The following is a 22262-nucleotide window of genomic DNA, read 5'->3' on the forward strand; positions in this document are numbered from 1 at the left end:
CAGGTTGATGGAGATTTGTGATGAGAGGGAGACAGCATACCCCAAGCTCTGTCTCGGCAATGCACGGACGACGGCCACAAATCCAGTTATTACTTGCATGCCTGGCTGCTCATCATGAGTAAGCTCCTCCTTAACCACCCCACCCCCCCCATGCATCAAATATCTCATGCTCCATACATCAAATATCTCATGCAGACATATCTGCTTATTGTTTGAATATTATATGGTACGTCTGCATCATGTTCACCCTATCATAATTCAGTATTTGTAAAAGTAGTCAAAGCTACCTATTATTATGTGATATAGTATTTGTACATGCAGTTGTCTACAAAATACTTGGTCAGATCTTCCACAAGATTTTTCAGTTGGATTAAACATTATATTTTGATCTGACTTGTAATTAACAAAATTAGCAAACTGCTTTCTTCAACGTTTGGGAAGAGGGTTCAGTAGTTAGGTTCTTAGTCTGCCTATCAATAAAACTAATCAAAAAATTTCTGTGTGTGAGCCGAGATGTGTGTCATGCGGTGTTGAGAACGAGCACTGAGAGCAGAGAGATGGAGCCGGGGGACGACAATTACAACTCCTACAGCACCAATATGTTAAATGGCATGGGAGCAGGTACGTGAGAACAAAATATCGACTTAAATGACAGGTTCACATTGATTTCATACAGTCGCATGTCTGGTTAACTATCAATAACCATTTCATTATTTGTCTATGCTATGTGAGGGTGTAACGATGATGGAGTACATTTACTGCTATGTGTGTTGAAGTCCAGTTAGGGTGCGTTTGGGAGTGAAGTATTTTGGTTTTTTTGACTAAGCCGGAATCCGTTAGCACACACTGATTATTCCTTCCAACATGTTGCTTAGGCGAAGCTAAGTTAGCAGATGCTAATTTATTTGGCCATGAAATAGTTATCTGAAAAAAACTGTAGGAAAACAATACCAGCAAAACACTTCGGTGGACTTGACAGTACTCAGAAAATGTATGTTTTTTAGCATCCAGAGTATTTGTTGCCCACTGCTCAAAAAATAGTGGTTTCACAGTAGTTCAATTCTTACTTACATTATATTGCCAAACTATGCCTTGCTCACTCAAAAAATTGACCAGTTGAATTTGTTGTTGTTTTGTTTGGAAGATCTGTGGTAGTCTGAACAATACTGAACTTAACTATGAATCATGATGCTTTTTGCGCGAGGGTCTAAAACTTACATGTGATGGTAGTACTGCTTTGTAATTAAAAGAACACCCTTAAATATTGCATTGAGAGACAATCACCCAGTTTTGGTCAGTTTTAAAAATAAATTATAATTGGTGTTGCTATTGTACATAACTCAAAGTCTATTATATCAATTGCAAGTTTTTCTTAAAGTACTGCATTTTGACATGCATAAATTATCTCTCGAGATAAGCTTCTTCAGTTTACTAATTATTTTTTCCTACTAACTGTGATTTTCATGAAGGGACTAAACAGAGCAAAGGGAAGAAAGATAATGGAGCAATATTGGAGAAGTTGAGTGCATGAAATAATCTGTTGATCTTCTTGTAATTTAAAACCATTTAACCTTTTACCAGCAAAAAAATATTAAGTTTACATTTGATGATTGCCATGGATAAATAAAATAAATATACTTTCTAACTGTCATTTTGAATGGTTACATAAACTTTGCTGATTCCACACTATTGTATCTCTTACTGAAAGTTTACATTGCCTACTTTTTTCACATGATTGTGAATATTTAGTTTGCTAGCAATTGATATGCGTATTAAGTACGACCTGGTAATACTATCATCATAAATATTTGTTCTTCCCTATGACCCATGTGAATCAGCATGAAACATCTCTTCGGAATATGACTCTGTTACAAATAAAATTCGTTTTTGATTGTAAAAATTCAAACAATTGTCTCTCTTCGAACATTTTTTAAATATTTTATATTTTCCAATAGGAAAACTTAACAGGTGTATTCATCTATTACTTGTAGCTATTTACATACATGCAAGTGCCTAGTGAAGACATGTACATACCATAACAGTTTTACATTTCTCGTGACAGATATTCCCAAGGCCTACATATTATGGCTGACAACTACTTCATGGAATCAGTAATATGGACTTAGAAGACAGGCATGCATAAAACAATGAGGTCATAAAATGGAAAGGAATCTCTGGTAAATTGTTATGCTTACTTAGCTTGTTGTTAAACTTAGGACTGTTCACTAAATTATTGAACCATATTCCAACATAAAAAGTATTTAAGATTATGAATTTTAATTTGCATTGCAAAATTAGGCAGTGAGAACTGTTCATCGGTACAAAAGCGAAGGGTGTGGCACAATTGTAATCTAAGTAATAGTCTAATAGGCTAAAATATGTGTATAAACAATTTATAAGTAGTTCCAGCCCACTACAAACAATTTAATTGGGTATGATATTTATATAAGCTTGCATAATCTGCAATGGTGTTCTTTCTCTGGGATTTGATGGTATAACTAAACATATAAAAACTATTAATCTAATAAATAACACGCTATTATATAAGAGAAAGATCCAGAAATTGACATACCGAGAGGAACTCCAATTCTTGATGGTTCTTGCTTACACAACGTAGTCCTCGCAAATCATCCTCCTGGTCTGGGCGAAGGGACAGTAAGGAGGGAGAGGAGGGATGGCATAGTATTTTAATGTTGACATATATATAGTATGCCATGCGGAGGACATCTGGGTATCAGATCATGCCTTGATCCAGTCATGCCGTTAATATTTCTGTATGGCAAGGATCTGTTTCCTTTTCATATCAAATACACACCTATTAATAATTTAGAAAAGATGTCAGACATATTAACTTACCAAAAAATTAAATTACTTATCATTAATTCAATGCCAATTTGCTTCTTTCTGACTATAAAATCTCTGCATAATATTTTCAAGATATACACAGCTAATAAACATATTGATATGTTTTTCCATCAATAAAGAGTTTACAAAGTACGTAATAATAATCTTACTTGTGCCAGAAGAATAGGAGGAATACAAAATTCGATGTAAATCAGCTAACAAATCTTGAGATTACTCTTTTTTATATAACACCAATTGAGATGCATATTGCTTTTTTTCATCCTATGAATCATTCGTTAGTGCCTGTTTTAATTTAATTTTACTTACCCATATGTCTATTCTATTTAGATAAAGTTAATCGCTAGCTAACATATCTACTATTAACGTGGTTCTAGTTGTGTACTGTAGGGTACTGATCAATAAGAAAAACCATGCATATATCATTTTTTTACTCTATTCAGGAACAGATAAAAAATAATCAGCGTTTAATCGCTAGCTGGAATTTAAGGCAACGGCGAGAGAGGAAGATCAAGGACAACTTCAGGATTAAATAATATATGCAAGGTACGTGCCGTATGACCTTCATATGTTTATTTACTATTCTATAGCTGGAATGTGATTATTTCTGAAGAATAAAGTATACATCATATCGTATAACAGTGCGTGTATGGATGAAGTTATACGATACGAGATTAGCTACAGCAAAAGAAAATTAACGACGTACACAATAACGATGAAATATTAATGAATTTATTTGTTCACTTAAATAATTCACTGAAAAAAATGATCAGGAAAGCACTACGTGCTAATCATGCATTTTAATTTGCATTGCAAAATTAGGCAGTGAGAACTGTTCATCGGTACAAAAGCTAGGGGTGTGGCACAATTGTAATCTAAATAATAGTCTAATAGGCTAAAATATGTGTATAAACAATTGCCAAAAGTTAGGGATCGCCGGCGCATTGTTTCCAATGATGGGCTCCATCGCTGATCGATACGCGTGAGTGATCGTTCACTGAGGTGTCTTGACAATTAGGATGTCGATGCAGCATATATATAAACGGATATATTTTTAATGCTTTTTATTGCCTGCCAAATATATCAAGTCGTATTTAAGACGTAGATGATTCTTTCTAATTATAAAAAAACATGACGGGGGCGTATCAGATCTTTCTCCTTTTTTATAGTTGAATATTTTGTTCCTAAGGCATGACATATTTACAGTTCAATCTCAACGAATCGAAATAAAATCAACCTTTGTATAAAACCAGATATCCCGAATTAAGTACGCGTACAAATAATACATACTGCCATAATGGCTACACTTAGAGTTGACAAGCAAAAAGAAAACACACTTTAACAGAAATGATTGTTCTGTGTGAATACATTATTATTCCAAATGTAGATAAAAGGACCGAGGGAAACGAGCTTTTTTATTGAGCCGTGTTGAAAAACAAAGTCATCTACTGTCCATTTTTCCTGGCTACAACTGCAGCATTGACATATGATAGTGTTTCGTCAAGTGTCATTAAGCAGGCTTCGTGGATATCTACGTAAAAACAATTTGTTAGTACTAATAACATCGTAATACAGAAAAGAACAAAAAGCCATAAAAATCGAAATAGTTTATATAACTTACCTTGAAGATGATGAACATCATCATTAATGTTGGGGGAGAACAAGAATGTGCTCTCCCTCATAGTCCCCATGCACTTATCCCTCCGGTTTACTGTATGTACGTAACTGCAATTTTCTCGAACAAATTTTCAGTGCTCTGCAAGTGGTACAAGTGACGACCAGCATGCTCTTGACTTAGGCGTATAAACAGTATCTCCCGTCTGGAATGATAAAGATATGTTGGTGGTAGGCAACTATCAAATATTAATAATCATATAAAACCTCAAGTACTGATTGGAATTTACCGAAAATTCATGATGCCTATCTCAACAAAATGGACCTGCCGTCTATATACTGAATCCCACCTATGTTGTATCCTACCAGCATAGACAAGAATACCAAGAACATCTGGAAAAAATTAAGTCTGGGTGAGACAAAATGTTAAATCGATAAATATGCAAAAACAAACTAAAAGATGTTGCACCGGTAATGGTTTTGTCCTGTAGCAAGGATATGGCACCAAGTTGTGGGAAAAATGGTGGACAGATTGTCGATGCAATACTGTGCACCGATGTCCTAACCATGGTTATAGCATTTAGTTCAATGACAAACTCCATGCATAGATACCAGAAGTGACCATCTAGCATTTCCGTGGGGTTTATCCCGATGTTACTGAAGTCATATGTTAGCCCGGTCTGCAGAATGTCGTTGAATCGATAAGCTTGGTTGCTGAAGGCAATTGCTTCAATCTTTGTTCCCTAGAAATATTTAAAAATTCAGATAACAAGACTTTAGAACACATGTGTATATACATTAAAAAAGGTTGCTATATTTAGTTATAACTAATCTCATACTTCCTGGTCCAGAAGTATGCAACGAAAGTATGGGTTTCCCATTGCATGCACCCTGATATGGGACTTCCACATCACCTTAGCTCTAATTATCCAACATCTTTGATAGATATGTTCCATCTGTACACTTTGAAAATTCAGGTACCTACATAAAATAATACGAAATGATGGGATAAACAAACGGTGATGTCAGATAAGCGTGCATGAAGATCTGTACACTTGCCTGTTCATTGGAGGGATGGTAGGCAGAGGCATGATGGGATCCGGTGGATTCGCCATCACCCTCCTCGATGAAGTGTTAAAGAAAGATAGAGAGGCGCACGGGCACGGGTAGTGGCATTTATATATATAGTCCAAGGGGCCCACAGGCGGGAAAATCAAAATTCTTTCAATTATTTGCATGTGGCCGTCTAGCGAAAAAAAACCTCTACTATCGAAACTATTATAAATAGTAAGTTATGAGAGTTCTTTGGCAACAAAAAATTTATTGCTAAAACTTTTTGAATCAATTAATTATTTATAGATATTTCAGATTCTTAATCTGATCGAAATCATGTCAATTATCTCACCAGTATCATTGTTTCCTTTTCGCCTGTGAATCCCCTATATTCAATATAACAAACTGCGGGAATATAATGATGACTTCAGATTTTTAGTTAGGAACGCAATAATTGGATATATCAACATAATTAAGGTGATAGTGCGTTAAGGTAAGTGTAGTCACACAATTAATATATTACCATGGATTCGCCAATATTTCGTCGATTAAATATATTACCATTAATTACCAACATGTAATCAAATTCAAAAATCGATTATTTACTCAGCTTTTATTATACTATATGTTTTTTAAAAAAATCCCAACATATTTGATTTTATAACATGTGATGAGACGTCGTTGTGTTACTTTGCAACGACTATTTTACGGGCATTTTAAAATAGTAACAAAAAATTAAATCAAAGTTATTAGCAATAGTACTAATTTGTTCAGTCCGTCTTTGATGGCTTGATTCGTTGGTCGCGGTTGCATGCACAATTGAGTATGCGCGTGAAAAGCTAACTTCGATCTTTTTTTAATTAGCGTCTCTTTTTTAATTTGATTCTGTATGCACAGTGTAGTAACAACCGCACTTTCAAAACCAGCATGCTTAATTGAGAAGCCTGTGCGTTTTGTGACGTAAGTTAGTTAATATAGCACAAACGCAGTAAATGCCATTTGTAATAAAAAGAATATTTCGATGGAAGTACGGATTACAGCATTTGTACCGCGTATTCATATAAGAAAAAGAAAAAAATAGCGTGTTCGGCGACAAATCTCAAAGGGAAGATCAAAAACAGAGAGTAAGAAAGCAAGCATGAAACAATATCTGTTCTTTATTCATACTTTCATAGTTTGACTCCAAATCGATTACAACGCAAAATGCTCTTAAGGAGCGTTGAAACATAAAACATAAAAAGCTGTAAAGAATATTGTATAACTCCTCATGATTGCTCCTTTCAAGGCATTTTCGTCTTCTTCTCGCATGTTTGCATGTGCTTCACAACCATATGTTCCAACTGATTGATCTTCTTTATGAGAGTTTGCATCAGCTTGTTGCTCTCCTTGGTTGCCTGCAGAATTTGATCGTTGCTAGTACCCCAACCGTCCCCCAAACCTTCTTTCCTATCGTCTTTCGTAACGGGATATCTACTACTAATAGGCAGGTTAATAGGCTCGACGTGATTATGCATCCTAAGCCTTTTTGGCTTTGGTGTGTTACCCTTACCAAAGGGACGCATCGGCGTAGCGCCGTCATGATCTTCCAGTTCACCGAAATCTTCACTTTCTTCTTCCTGCCAACGAAGCATGTGAATTGAACTGTTGGATGACGCCATGTGAGAGGAGGATGGAGAGGTCTGGTAAGGTCGCTGGAAGGGTTGATCTATATATAAGCGTTTCTAGGAAGCTCTGGATACGAAATCGATAAACAAATCGACCGATTTGGTCACAATCAAATATTAATTAATGGGATCAATTTTGTGATTCGGTGAGTAGAACCTACTATATTATTACAAGACAAAAAAGATAACATGTCTTAAGATTTCATGTGTGATAAACCGATTAGAATTTTTTTTAAAGGAAGCAAATAAAATAGTTAACATGCACGTATTGTACATTTTTCAAAAACACTTCTAAAATTTCCTTATACACGGGATTTTTTTAAAACTATGTTGAATACTGTTTTTTTCAAATGCATTAACCCTTCATTCAAGTTTGTGCCAGCTGTAACATTTACTTACATTTCCTTGTTCAAACAAGAAAGAGAACATCAAAAAATAAACATGAATTAGGGTTGCCACGGGCTTTTGAAATATTTGCTAGAGCCAATTAAACATAATACATGTTAAGTTTTACATGTAAACATAAGTTAAGTCCACTTCACTTGCAAGGTAGATTGATTAAAAAAAAGGTAATTTGGCCTAATGCAGATCTGAAGAATACCAACGTGAGAATAAAACAAACATTTCTTCAGTTAAAGTTTACTCTTTTCATGGTGCTCCATGTTGACTAATGGTTTGATTTCCTAGTGAGCTCGTACATACATGTTTTCTCTCTTTGAATTGTTGTTAGATGAGATACAGTCGCAACTACTACATCGACACTATTATATCTTTGGTACTGTATACTATTGCTGCCTACATTTACAATTAAGTTTGCTTGCCAACCCCCATGAAAAAAGTTCGTCTGCCAAGGAACCACTCAAGTGGATATATATTCTTCTTAACTCTTCAACTATTTTTTTTATCAGACCAGCTGCTGAACGAAAAACATAATATTGTTACCTCATATTTATTTACTTGCCTGCTTGATTGTTAGTCTGTTCCTCTGCGTGTGAGGAACGTAACAATGTCCTGCATGTTCAAATCAGTTATCTTGTCATTCCCCAATTTTCTTACTGTTCTTTTGGCCTTGGACAAGGTCAATCGGATGTGTGTGTTGACACAGATCTTTGATGTGGAAGTTAATATATCAGTCCTATCCGACCTCTCTATACTGTTTTGTTATATATACGTTGGGGATAGATGAAATAGTAGAAGTTAACTATGCTGGTTATTGTCATGTGTGGTCCATTACTCTGACCTTTTTGATTATCTAAAGAAAAGGGGTTTATTTACTTTGCTGATTTCATTCGAGCTCTGAATATATTTCATTCCGACATTTCATTTTGTCGATAATAACATTTTTCTTCTTTCTGAGCATTTCTATGGGCAGATATTATCCTCCAAGCTATATGATATGGACAACACATGATTTATGGAACGAAAAGAGGTGACTTGTCGAACTTTGTCACTTTTACAATTTGCTACCTCTTATAAATTTTATGATTTATAATCTGAGTTAACAAAACCATTAAGATATCTTATTTTGTGTAATTAGATCATGTCATCCAGATAATTAGATTTCACCGCATGATGTTCTTTACCCCAGCCGAGCATAGTGTGCTGCCGCGCCGTCGATTTCCACGAAGTGGCCAGCCCGAGCCGATTCCCCAATGTGTCAATGACTACGTCCGCTGCGTGATCCTGTGGGACATGACCAATCCATTGCCTTATCAACACATCGAGGTAACAAATCCTCTCCTAATACAGGTGCTTTGGTCGGCTGCTGGCTCTACCACATAGCCTTCCGTCCACAATGAGCAGGAGTTAATATTAGAATATGACCATCTCTTTCTTAATGATGTGTGCCTTGTATTTCCATTTTGCTTTCTAAAAATATCGATTCAGGGAACAAAAGGAAAGCATGATAATTATTATTTTTGACTTTACATTACATATCTCCAAGGTCCTATTTTTTGCTTGGTACGGGTAGTCATTATGCTTGGGCTCATGACCATGGTTAATCTATAGCTTGGTTTAGGGTGACCTATTTAACATAATAGTGCTATATGTTTGCATTTCTTGAACTGTCAGTAGGAACCTATATACCGCAAAATATTTGTATGTCCCCTATGGAAGGTTTTAGACAGTGAATTGATTTTGTCCCATCCGACTATCATGCAGTCTGACTTCAGATGACTATGTTTTTCAGGGTGAATTGAGTTCAGAGCTTTGAGCAAACGATTGCGATTTTGTAGCTGCAGTGGTGCTATTCTTTATCATTTGGTATGTCATTACTTCCTACCTACTTGAATTTCTCTATTCCCAATTAACGGGATTTTTACTTTTTGACATTTCCCTAAATGATTATACACAACTATGATAATGCGTGCCACCCAGTTTTCGTTCTCTATAAGAACTGAGAAGTACATATGCACTTTTACGACATATAGGTTCATATAGATGTGTTTGGACGACATATAGGGAGAACGATAGGATCAGATGTCTGTGACATAGAAAAAAAAAACCGACATGTACATACTGTTCTTTCATAGTACATGCCATGTATACAATTTTCACATGCAAACAGAGCTACAAAAATATATTGGTAGATGAACCACAGTGATAGCTCATGTACCATCGGAAGCAACAGAGCTACAAAAATATATTAGTAGATGTCCTCTGGTTTGATATTTTGAAGGCACAAACAGAAAGAAGCGCACCTGATATGCTATAAAATGGACATTTCGTGGCAGAATAATAGGTGGTTATAAATTGTGGTACTGTCCAGGTTCCAACAATTCATTAAAACTCTTATTTATCTGCAAGATACACGCAATAGGAAAAGCAACTGACAGAATATGGCACAATGAAAGGAAAATAATACTACTGGAAATATTTCTGAGATCATGAAGATGTCAACACGCATCCATCCATTTACTTGTGCCAAACCTGCAACTAAGTAGTTAGAAACACACCATGTCTGTTTAGATATGTATTGAAAAGCCAGGATTATAAAATTCAAATAAGGGGCAAATAAGAGACTATACAGGACAAAAATAAATAACATTGACTGTGCCTGCTTTGGGGCCGCATCATAAATATTTCTCTAATGTAGAACACTCCAGTGAATTTTACAACAACGGAGTGACCCAGGCAGTGTGCAATACTTATGTAGGAAAACAAAGCCTAGTTTAGATGTAGTAGATGATTGATTACAAAACAACAAAAGAATAATATACATGCAATCCGGCAAAAGGAGAAATAATGTCACATATAGGAAAAATTGGCAACTTGCAAAGTCACAAATCCGAGGCAATATTATTAATATTTGACTTGTTGAATAAACATAATCAGTTGCTAACATCGAAAGATAAATATTTGTACAAGAACACAGAAGAGCACCAAATTGTCTGTAGCAAAAGAGTAAATCCTTTATCTTATTCAAAACCCGCCAGCTTCTTAAGAGCGGACTTCAGCCTGTAAGGACTTCCTGATAGACGATGTTCTTCATCGAGGTTTGTAAGGACAAGGCAGGTCTTTTTCGCTTCTTAGGTTTACCGCTTTGCTTCTTGGCATTCTCCTTCTCCTTCTCCTTCTCAATGAGGATCTTTATGTTTCTCTTTGCGGTGGCTCGAGACAGTGCGACATAGAGTTGACCATGAGAGAACACAAGATTAGGTAGGTACACGCCAACAATCGGAATCGTCTGGCCTTGAGCCTTGTTAATCGTCATAGCAAAGCTAAGCCTTACAGGAAATTGCTTCCTCTTGAACTTGAATGGAAACATGTCGTTGTCAGACGGGCATAGGGGTATTCGAGGAAGGAATACCCTCCTACCTGCGTGTTGTCCGATCACGATTTCTGCGTCGATGGCGTTCCTCTCGAAACCTCGCACCACAAGCCTCGTCCCATTACACAGACCATTAGCCGGATCAATGTTCCTCAGAAGTATGACGGGGCAGTTGAGCTTCAGTTTGAGTGCATGCGGAGGCAGACCGTTGGGAGTCAATCCATTTAGGAACTCGGGAGCGTAGTAGCCATACGGGTCGTCTTCTGCACTGTCAAAGCTATGGTAGATTACTTCTTCTCCCGAAAACGCTCTACCATGCGTATGTTTATCTTGTCGACGTTGTCGTTCGTGGTGGAGAGGATTGCGCGTGAAGTCATGTAATTCGGATCGGACATGTTGTCATTTAGTCTCGGAAACACATGGTCAATCAGCTTCTCCAGGTCGTCACCCTTACCTGTAGACGGCACACAAATATCTTCAGGGAGTCGTATGTTTCCTTGATCGTCAACTTCCTCGGTGCCATTACCTACCCTTAGCAAGTAATCCGCAAACCAGGTGTCATTATGAGCCCTCATGTTGGTGACGAGCCTTAGCTGGCGCATACCCTTCCAGAGGTGTGAACTTCGAAGGGTTGCATCGATTATCTGACCCCGGGACCCCCTCCTGACGACCGGAAGCACCTGCCTGAAGTCCCCGCCAAACACAACAGTTTTTCCTCCAAAGGGTCGGTCCCGTCTTCCCATGATGTCGCGCACGCTGTTGTCCAGTGCCTCGACCGCCTGTCGCTTAGTCATGGTGGCCTCGTCCCATAGTATCAATGAGGCCATCCTCAGTAGCTTGGCGGACCACTCTGTTTCGTGAAGGTGCATGAGGCGCCAGCGTCGCAGCTCAATGGGATCTTGAACCTCGAGTGGGCAGTCCTGCCTCCAGGCATGATAGAAGCGGCGACGCCTAACGTCGCGGTAGCGATAGTGATGTTTCCCTCGCTTCGAACCTTGGCGAGCAGCGCCCTGTACAGGAAGGTCTTCCCTGTACCTCCCGGTCCATCAACAAAGAACACACCCCCATCACTGCGTTCAACAGAAGCTAGTATCTCGTCGTATGCAACCCTCTGCTCCAAGTTTAGCGACGAAGCCAATTTAGAGTCGTTGATGTCAAAATCGACGTTGGATTCCTCGATCACTTCTCTGGCCTCTCCCTTGGTTGGGTCGAATGCATCGTCAATGCATGGAAGAGAGAAATCAGCTATGTCTTTGCCCATGGACTGCAACATACCCCTAATGTCAAGAAACACCATCTGTTCCACCTCAATCGGGCACGTGTGTGATCGCCGATAGTCATCAGACATAGGCTCGAAGTGCCTATCCCATAAACCACGCACGTCGCCTGGCTCACAGTGCACCAAAATTGTTGCGAAGAGCCTCCTGAGCGAACATGGCATCGCCCACTGCTCTGCCTCGGTAAGACAGTCGTCGAGCGTGTTATCTGCCTCAATGAGTCCCAACCTTTTGGCAGTCTCTCTAAAGCTCCCGCATAGCCTACCGTCCACGGTGAGCAGGTCCTCATAGGATGACTTGCCAGCAACATGGTTTAGCAGCACACGCAGATAGTATCGCTCCCCCTCAGCAGGATTGGCAGACACAATTCGACCTATCTGATAACGCTCCACCCGCTCTTTCCAATACTTCTTACCCTTCTGCCATGTAAACCTTCCAGGAAAATCCTTGTACAATATATTCCTAGCCCACGGGTGGTTTTGGTTAGCTTTGAAATACTCTGCCAACATGGATTTGGAAGCTTTCTCAGAGGCGACTACGTCGGTCAAGTGAGCTTGCTCATTGAATGCCACCCTGTGCATATTCGGGAGATGAAGAGGCAACTGTAGGACAGGCGCGTCATTGGCACACAAGGGGAAGCCAAATATCCTCCACATCGCCTCTGGAGGAGTAACCCACCTCGCGTCTACGTATCTTTTGATCTCATCAATGTTACCATCAGCGTTGGGCTGGTCGATGCTGAAAGAAGCCCTATCATGGCCCTTGTATATGTACTTGTAAAGGTATTTGACGGCCTTTATGCTGGAGCAAACCTCAACGTTGATGTGGCAATTGAACATCCGCAGAAGGTAAGGGTTATACGGCACAACCCATCTGTTGTCCAACATTTTACCCCGGACCTTAGCCTGCCGACCATTATCTCGACGATGATAAACAGGGTATTTGTCCTTGCCCTGTGCCGTGTTTTCATTGAACGACCGCGGGTATCTGCACTTGCACTCGTTCTGTTGCATGCAAACATTTTTGGGGTTGAGAGCACCGCATGGTCCATGCATCATATGTTTCACCACCAAGGCGTGGAGTTCAGGATACTTTTGCTTGTCTGGGAGCTCGGCAGAAATGAGTCGGTCGTACTGCTCTGGAACGACAAGCTTATAGGCAGAATCCATGATCAACAAAAAGTGTGCGTGGGGGAGGCCCCTCTTTTGGAACTCGACTACGTATACATGTGCAACAACAACACCCAGGATATTCTTCTTGAACAACATCTCTTTCATAGCCTCTAGCTTGCCATGGAACACACGAGCCACAAGATCAGGTCGGTCTTGCGCTGTCTGACCAGGAAACAACTCATTCGTTATCTCTTCCCAGTTATGATTGCAGGTCATGGTCAAGAAGATGTCAGGCTTCCCGTAGGTATGGACAATTGCCATGGCATCCATATGCCTCCGCTTCATGTCGCGGTCGCCACCTGGGTACGTTCCAGGTAGCACTATCCTTACTCCAACAGCGCTTGCCCGGGACTCCCCGGATGTAATTGCATCAACAACTCCTTTATACAGGTCGGCACGGATCTTTGTCTGGTTCTTCCTGTACCATTTCAACCTACAACTCTCAATCTTGATGTACATGTCCACCCCCCATTGCTGGAGCAATCGTGCTCCACAGAGTATGGGATTGAATATCCCAGGTCATGTCTGGAGCATGTAACAGTAGTAGTCTCTCACCGAGACGCATAACCTGCTATTCCCCTCTGCACATGGATGAGTAACGCAGACATTAGGATTCATATGAGAAGAATACAATTCATCTAAACGACAGAATATGCATAAGGCTTACCTGCATCCTCATCATCATCATCATCACCTCTACCTCTTGGTTGTTGCACAACCGGCCAAGGGACATCACGTTTAGGAAGTTTCGGGTGCCAACCGAGCTCCCCCCTTCGGTAGAAGAGTGGGTAAGAGAGAGGGTCATACGAGCAAGCCGTCACATGTATACTGTGCCTCTGGTTGTCATTCCCGCAAAGTGTAATCCTACGATCGAACCTCTTTGCTAGGTCAGTGCCCTCCACCCAAATTGCAGCGACCTCAGATGACAGAGGTCTATTATACTTCCGTTAGTCTAGTCTCTGGTCAGTGTTGAGGTCTATCCTGTAATCGTCGAGGTTGTCCCTGTGCGCACCCAAACTCCTAAACTGCTGGGAGTACGGGTTTTCCCTGAGTATGTCCACTAACTTTCTGACGACATCTTGGTCTAATTGCTCGGTGGCAGCCTTGCGATGGGTTAGGACTGGGTCGTCGTCGTAGAAGTACAACTGTAGATGATCTGGACGTGATGTTGGCCCGAAGGAATGAACGTTGTGGTAGATGGTGCCGTGCGCCTGGAACGTGTACACCCCAGACTTCATGTTTGTGTAGCTTTCATCAAGGCCGACGCCGAGGGTTGTGAAGGAGAAGTGGCCGTTGAAGAACCGTATGTTCTCCCGAAAATGCCTTGAGTCCGCATCCATGCTAGACCAAAGCCTCATTAGCTCCGGGACGGGCTCCAGTTGCTTCAGCTGGATCTGCCCACTGCGACAGCAAAATCCGGGGCCTCAGACACAAACTTCTTGGCCTTGCAGTGATCGCAATTTGCGGCGTGCTTCAGGATGTGTGTGTGGTCTGGGAGGTTTGAGTAGACATAGTCCAATGGATCATGGTCGACATAGCTCCATGTCATCAGGATCTGAGCCTGCAAACAATGTTTATAATTAGTGTGATATTTCAAACGGGTGGATGTTGCTCAAGTGGGTGTACATACCTTCACCAGCAAACAGGTAATACTCGTCGTCAAAGAGGCTATCAGGGTTGACATTATCATTCATGAGACGACTAAGGTAAGCTTCCATGTCGTCTTCTCAGGTGCGAAACCAATAAATGAGGGTTCAGTCTCAAGGGACGCAAGGAGAGTAAGGATGGGAGTTTTACCTTCACTTCTGATCGTGTACTCCGGCGTGCTAGATGAGGTCGAGGCACCGTGTACTTCCACTACGGTAGGTTGTCCAGTTGACCTCATTTTCGGTATGGAGATGGACCTGACGGTTGGGGTCATCACCCTACCTGCAAACTTTTCATTACGTCGATCGCGTAGAACATTCCTCTCACCATGCGGTACCTGCGTACATTTTTTTTCGCTTGACAATTTTCTGTTGACGCTTCTTTGCCACCATACCACCCTTGCAAGCTCGCTCTCTCCTCCCAGGCGCTGCTCTGGACTCATGACTCTGCTCGTCCACTCCATTATCCGCTATTGTTACCGGATCACTGGTTTGCTGGTCGACATTTTGTAGGTGCACATTGATTTCGATGAGGTCGCCATCTACAACACAATCACCGAAGGTTCTGCTTAGGTATGCACCTACAACACTATACATCATTATTTATATCTCATGAATGATTACATGATGAAAGATGATGGTTGATAGGATATGTACCATCGGTTTCGGTGTTGCGAATGTATGTGGGGGCCGCATTGACCGTAGGAGCATGATCTATTTGTTCACTGTCGAATTGTTGCGCGAGGGCTGAAAGTGTGAGAGTCGGACATTGTGTGTGAGGTTTGGACAATGTGCTAGTTAGATCTGGACGTGGCATTGCGATCGATTCAGCACATGGCATGTTTTTCTTTGCAGCATACTTTGCCTTTCTCTTTGCACTTGACTCCCCCTTTTCATCCTCAGTCATGGTTTTAGGGTGTTGCACGCGCCATTCTTGCAACTTCTGATTTTTTTTCTTGAAGATCGATCGTTCCGTCACCCACTTTTTTCCGATAACTTGCTCGCCTCCGCGCGTTTCTCTGCTCAATTTGCTCGTCTGTTAAGTCACCCTTGTGTTCTTTATCAGGCTGTTTTTCATCTAGTTGCTTGCTGGCTGCCTCCTCTTTTTTCTTTCTATAAGCAGCTCTCCTCCGAGCCTTTATTTGCTCTTTTTTCTCGTCAAGGTCCACCGAGAATGGTTGACACCCATTAGTGATATCACCGAGAGGTAGCAGGGGAACATTTTGCATATCTGCACGGAGGGTTTAGGGTCTTCATTGTTCAAGAAGATTTCATGTACTACACAAACACTTACTTTATATATCTGCACGGTCAGGTTAAACAATGATGTATAGCTGGATGTAGTTGGGTTGGTATCATCGAGAGGTAACATGGGAACATTTTGCATATCTGCCCGGAGGGTTTAGGGTCTTCATTGTTCACCGAGAGGTAACAGGGCTGGTTGAAGCTACTTCTTTATCTAGGGTTTATTTTTTATAGAATCCCTCCGTGTCCATACATAAAGTCTGTATGTACTCAAAAGTCGTATGTCTGCCATATATCGAATTGAACCTAAATGATCAGGAATTGTATGTTAACACAGTGGTCAACTATTGGTCAATTATTTTTATTCTCTATTCTTGGTCAATTATTCGTGGGGTTGGGGTGAGGAAACATATGTCGCCTACATTATTCACTAAGAAAGTATACATACGATCATCATATTGCTGAAACATAAACATCCTTACCTGATATCGTAAGGGCAGTCAGATTTTCATCTTTTTGCTTGCTGGCTGCCTCCTCTTTTTTCTTTCGATAAGCAGCTCTTCTCCGAGACTTTAGTTGCTCTTTTTTATCGTCAAGGTCCACCGTGGTTGGTTGACACACATTAGTGATATCACCGAGAGGTAACCCACCCACATTCAGCATATCTGCATGTGAAATGATATTAACATTATATTGTGGAATGGAGGGAGTATATATAATATCATCGCAGTGCCTTTCCATAAAGCATTCTTACCTGATATCGTAAGGGCAGACAGATTTTCCTCTTGTTGCTTGACGGTAGCCTCCTCTTTTTTCTTTCTATAAGCAGCTCGCCTCCGAGCTTTTATCAACTCTCTTTTTTCGTCAAGGTCCACAGAGGATGGTTGATCTGCATTAGTGATATCACTGTGAGGATGGCGTGGAACATTATGCGGCCTCTCTTGCCAACTGTCACGTTGCATGCTAGCTAGTTATTTTGTCAGATAACTGAGAGCTGGCAACGAATCTACATTATATAGGAATGAGATTGGAGGGTTGTCTGCATCATGTTAACATAACAATATATTGGACTGAAACAAGGCAAAGTTGTAGGCACATGGTCTTAACCTTTCGACAACATAATACTTACCCGAAATCAGATGGGAAGGTTGATGAACATATGTCCTTTCACAATCGGCCTGTTCAAGTATCGTCCTGTCCGAGTGAGTAATATGGACTCCTACAAGTCACACGCTTGATCTATTAGAATCGGTTCTGCCCAAGTCTGTTAGGTTTGATTTATCACATTAAAAGCATAAAAGCAATCTCAGTATATATGCACAGCCTTAGTACCTGGACTACTTGGGTAATTCTTGTGAACATCGTCGGCTCCAGGTATAACCCCTTCATTAGAGTCGTCACCATTTGGCCCCTCCATCGGGCCTGCAACATCTCCTGTGATGGTGTTTGACATGCATACCAAAATATGTAGCTGAACATATACAAGGAGGTTGATATATACCTGGAGTATCATATGTGCTATCACCATCGGTCTCAAGTATCATCCATTTGGAGGGAGTAATATGGACTCCTAGAAGTAAAGATGTTGATACATTAGAATCGGGCGTGCCCAAGTCTGTTATGTATGATTTTTCAACTAAAAAGGATAAAAATAAACCTTATACCTGGACTACGTGGGTAAATTTTGTCAACATCATCGGCTACGGGTATAATCCCTTCGTTAGAGTCGTCAACACTTGTCCCCTCCATCGGGCCTGCAACACATATATAGTTGAACATATATATGTTTGACTTGTGTAGCACAATTTATAGGTGAACATATACCTGGAGGTACATGTGATGAAGTCGTCTGTTCCGCTGGCTTGCTGTGTGGAGTCCCCATATGTAACTACTAAAAAAAGACATGTCCAACAGACTCAGGTATCACGCAAAAACATGTAAACTGACTCTGCAAGCAGATCACGTGAAATACCAACATTACTAAAGGCCCGTTCTCATTGTATAGAAATTCAGTCCATAAGGGCAGGTTGTTACAGATTTATGAGTCTTGCTATATATATGAAAATAGAAAGACATGTCGAACAGACTTTGCTACTTTGCATTTTTTGTGAACTGACTTTGCTGGATACATGTTAAGAATTCAAGATGCTAAGATGTCATGTTCATCTGACTGCAGGCAGATGAAGGCCGTCGAAGATCACAAGCGCAGCTTGCTATTGTACAGGTTTAGAATTTAGAAAGGTAACCTATTTTCATGCGAACTTACCTATTCTTTGCTATTCAGAATAATTCTTTATCTTCCCATTGCTGTGTTAATTGATTCATATGCGGTTGTGCTATTCTGACAAGGATGTCCATCAAGGTTGTTTGGAGGGACATAATGAAACCTCACAAGTTCTACTTTGCTGATTCTTTCCGAGAATTGTTTCATTACTAATGCGCTGTCGCGGGCATGTATTAATCCCAAATTCCAAATCACTTTGGAATCCAGTCAAAATCCAGTTAAAACTACTCTCAAGGACTGCTCTGAACCTCAAATATCGTGGGCACATGAAGTTGTGGTGTTGATTGATGCAACTATGTTGTACTGTTTCAGTGACTGTTAATATTTTCTTTAGGAAGGATAACCAATTCAGTACTAAAAGTATTTTTCATGTTATCTAAATTGAGGGCGATCCTTTGTACACTAATATGAGGCGTTTTAGGTCACGGAAGTATTGACCTAGAAGATATTGTATTAGTTACAGAGGGGTTTGAGCGCGGGCAGCGGCCGGCGGCGGAGGTGGAAAATGAAGTCTGCCATGGCTTGATTCTGTTTGAACACGAGTCCATCAGGATCGCCCTGATCTGTACACGTAGACATAACAAAGAAAGAAAACCTGTGTGTTCATACCTGGGGTAGAAACCGTACAGCGTCGCCGATCGCACGTTCCGCGGCGCCCCGCGATCTAGAAACTGCCAGCGATCCAGAAACGTGGCGGCGGCCCTGTCGAGTCGTTCCGCGGCGGCGGCGCTGTGGAGTGCGCAGATCGCACGACGGCTGCGCAAATCTGATCGGCAGCGGGGTATGGGGATCGGCGTCAGGGCGATCGTACGTTCCGCGGCGCCCCGCGATCTAGAAACTACCAGCGATCCAGAAATGTGGCGGCGGCCCTGTCGAGTCGTTCCACGGCGGCGGCGCTGTGGAGTGCGCAGATCGCATGACGGCTGCGCAGATCTGATCGGCAGCGGGGTATGGGGATGGGCGTCAGGGCGATCCTGATCGGCAGCAGGGTGCTGTTTCTTTGGCTACGTGCGTGGGTGGGGTTCAGTGGGTGGGCGTGGGGGTGGGGGTAATTTGATGGAAAAAAACGGACGAAAAAAACCAGTCGAAAAAAACCAGACGAAAGTGGGTGGACTATTCAACCAACTCGTCCATTAGGAGTAGAGAAAATGGGGTAACATCAGGTTTGGGCTCTGCAATCTGAACCAAAACACCACATGCTATTCATCCTAGCCATGGACCCCCTCCAAAGAATTTTGAACAGAGCCACGTAGTTGGAGATCCTCTCCCCCCTGTCGACGCCCTCTGCTAGGCTAAGGGCAAGTTTCTATGCTGATGATGCTGCTCTTTTCATTCAACCGTCTAGTTTGGACATTCAAGCCGTGCTACAAATTTTGGAATTCTTCGGTGACGTGTCCGGGCTCAAGATCAACCAAGGAAAGTGTGTGGCTTACCTTGTCCGGTGCGAAGGGATTGACATCACCACTCTCCTGGAGGGTTTTGGAGGAACTGTTGGGGCCTTACCGTGTCGCTACCTTGGACTGTCGCTCTCACTTAGAAAGCCGAGAAGGGTTGAGGTACAGCCACTTCTGGATAAGATTGCCGGATGCCTACGACCATGGAAAGGAAGGTTCTTCACCAGACCTGGCCGACTACTCCTTGTTAATTCGGTCCTCACCTCTACGCTTACGTTCTACCTCACTGCGTTTGCACTGGATAAATGGGCTGAGAGGCAAATTGATAAACTGCGAAAAAAATTCCTTTGGAATGTTGAGGATGAGGCTTATGGTGGGAAATGCTTGGTTAACTGGAAGTGCATTTGTGCTCCAAAATCGGTTGGGGGCCTTGGTATAAAAGAAATCGGCGCATACAGCAGAGCCCTTCGTCTGCGGTGGCCATGGTATGAGTGGGACTGTGTCGATCGCCCTTGGAAAGGCACCCCAACCCCTTGCGACCACACTGATCGTCAGTTATTTGCTGCATGCACTAGCATTCAACTGGGGGATGGTAGGAAAGCGCGTTTCTGGTCGGATAGATGGCTGAATGGAATGGCTCCGATGGATATTGCCCCTACTCTGTACAAGTTATCTCGTAGAAAGCTCGTGTCTGTACGGGACGGCATACATGATAATCTATGGATGGCTGGGCTGCAAAGGATCAACGACGCTCTGATTCTAGACTCCCTTCTGAACCTCTGGACGGCCCTACAGCAGGTCGTTCTCACTGATCGGGAGGACGAAATCTCTTGGATTCACTCCTCCAATGGAAGATACAGCGCCAAATCCGCTTACAATATACAGTTCATCACTCGAATTGCAATGCCGCAACTTGAACAGGTTTGGAAAATCAAGGCTGAGCCTAAGATCAGATTTTTCATTTGGACCTTGCTCCAAAACAGGTTGTGGACTGCTGATCGCCTGGCGGCTCGAGGATGGCCACATAACGATCGATGCAGCACTTGTGATCAGCTTCCGGAGACTGCGAGACACATCTTGATCGATTGCCCTTTTACGAAGGAGATTTGGCAATCCTTTCACTTTTCCCACCCTGATGTTGCTTCTGCTGCCCTTGCTGCCACTTCTATTAAATCCTGGTGGACGACTTCAATCAGATGCAAGATCTTGCATGACAATCTTCATGCATCCACCGTGGCGGCATACATCGCTTGGAATCTTTGGAATGAGAGAAACAGAAGGGTTTTCCAACAGAAGACAGCATCCGCGCCGGGAGTGCATAGGATGATTAGAGATGAGATTGGCCTCTTTGCTGGGGCTTGGGAGTTTTAGTCGATCCTTTCCTCCGGGTCTGGTTGCCTACTGGTAACCTGGCTCCTCTTTTTTTCTTCCAAACTCCGACCTTCTCGGTGTTAATATGTACAGTTTTTCCCTCTACTAAATGAAAAGGCAGAGCACCTGCCATTGCCCGTCAAAAAATATATTTTAATTATCAGTGATGCTCCCTTTATTTAGTAATAAAAATCTGAAAAAAAACATGACATTAATGGTATACCTCATGGTTATTGCCTTATTGGTATGTAGAATGTATTCTATATCGGAAAAGTGCAACATATGCAGCCTAACCTAATTTGGTCTTGCTATAATAAAGTAGACATTATTCTACAAATGCATCAACCACAAGCAAACTTTAATATTATTTTATTTTACTACGATGATACATTCTCTGTAACAAAACAAAGGACTATATGGAAACATTAAATGTTTGAGTGAGTATGAGCCTCCGTACAAATAAAACAGAAAGTACATGAACAGTTAAAAATATCTTCACTCCTCTTTTTCCAATAGCAGGCAATTAAATCTGTTTACTTAGTTGGTTTAATGAAGTCCCACAAAGCAGATCAATTAAGTAAGACAATGGTTCGATGCTTATCCAGGTCTGCTAAAAACAACTTACTATTTTAGGGAGAGGAAGGCAAAATAAAAGCAGTAAAATAAAATGAACATGCAGATATCATCTGGACATTTCTAGTAGTTGGTCTGATCCGAATGCAAATTTACAATCAAAGTGTAATATGCTTGAATCCTAATGTCATTTTGTGTAATTTGGAATTTCACTTTGTCATCTTATAACAGCTTACTAAGTTTGGCAAGTGTTAAAAGAAAGAAAGAGAATTAGGAGCATGAACAGTTATAAAAAGAAAGAGGGTTAGCAACATGAATAATGGAGCTGGAATGGA

The 22262-nt window shown here is 41.3% G+C and overlaps 1 long non-coding RNA gene across 2 annotated transcripts; it reads left to right on the plus strand.

Annotated features, from left to right (window-relative positions):
• Positions 1–8060: 8060 nt before the first annotated feature.
• On the plus strand, positions 8061–18749 carry LOC141021067 (uncharacterized). 2 transcript variants are annotated; one of them, XR_012181075.1, is made up of 4 exons: positions 8061–8622; positions 8782–8918; positions 9385–9458; positions 18482–18749. It is a non-coding gene; the product is annotated as an uncharacterized lncRNA (long non-coding RNA). The 2 variants fall into 2 exon arrangements; XR_012181074.1 differs by having other exon boundaries at positions 8062–8622; positions 8731–8918.
• Positions 18750–22262: the final 3513 nt, after the last annotated feature.

This window comes from Aegilops tauschii, chromosome 3 (genome assembly GCF_002575655.3).
Source record: "Aegilops tauschii subsp. strangulata cultivar AL8/78 chromosome 3, Aet v6.0, whole genome shotgun sequence".
NCBI classification, from domain to species: Eukaryota; Viridiplantae; Streptophyta; class Magnoliopsida; order Poales; family Poaceae; genus Aegilops; species Aegilops tauschii.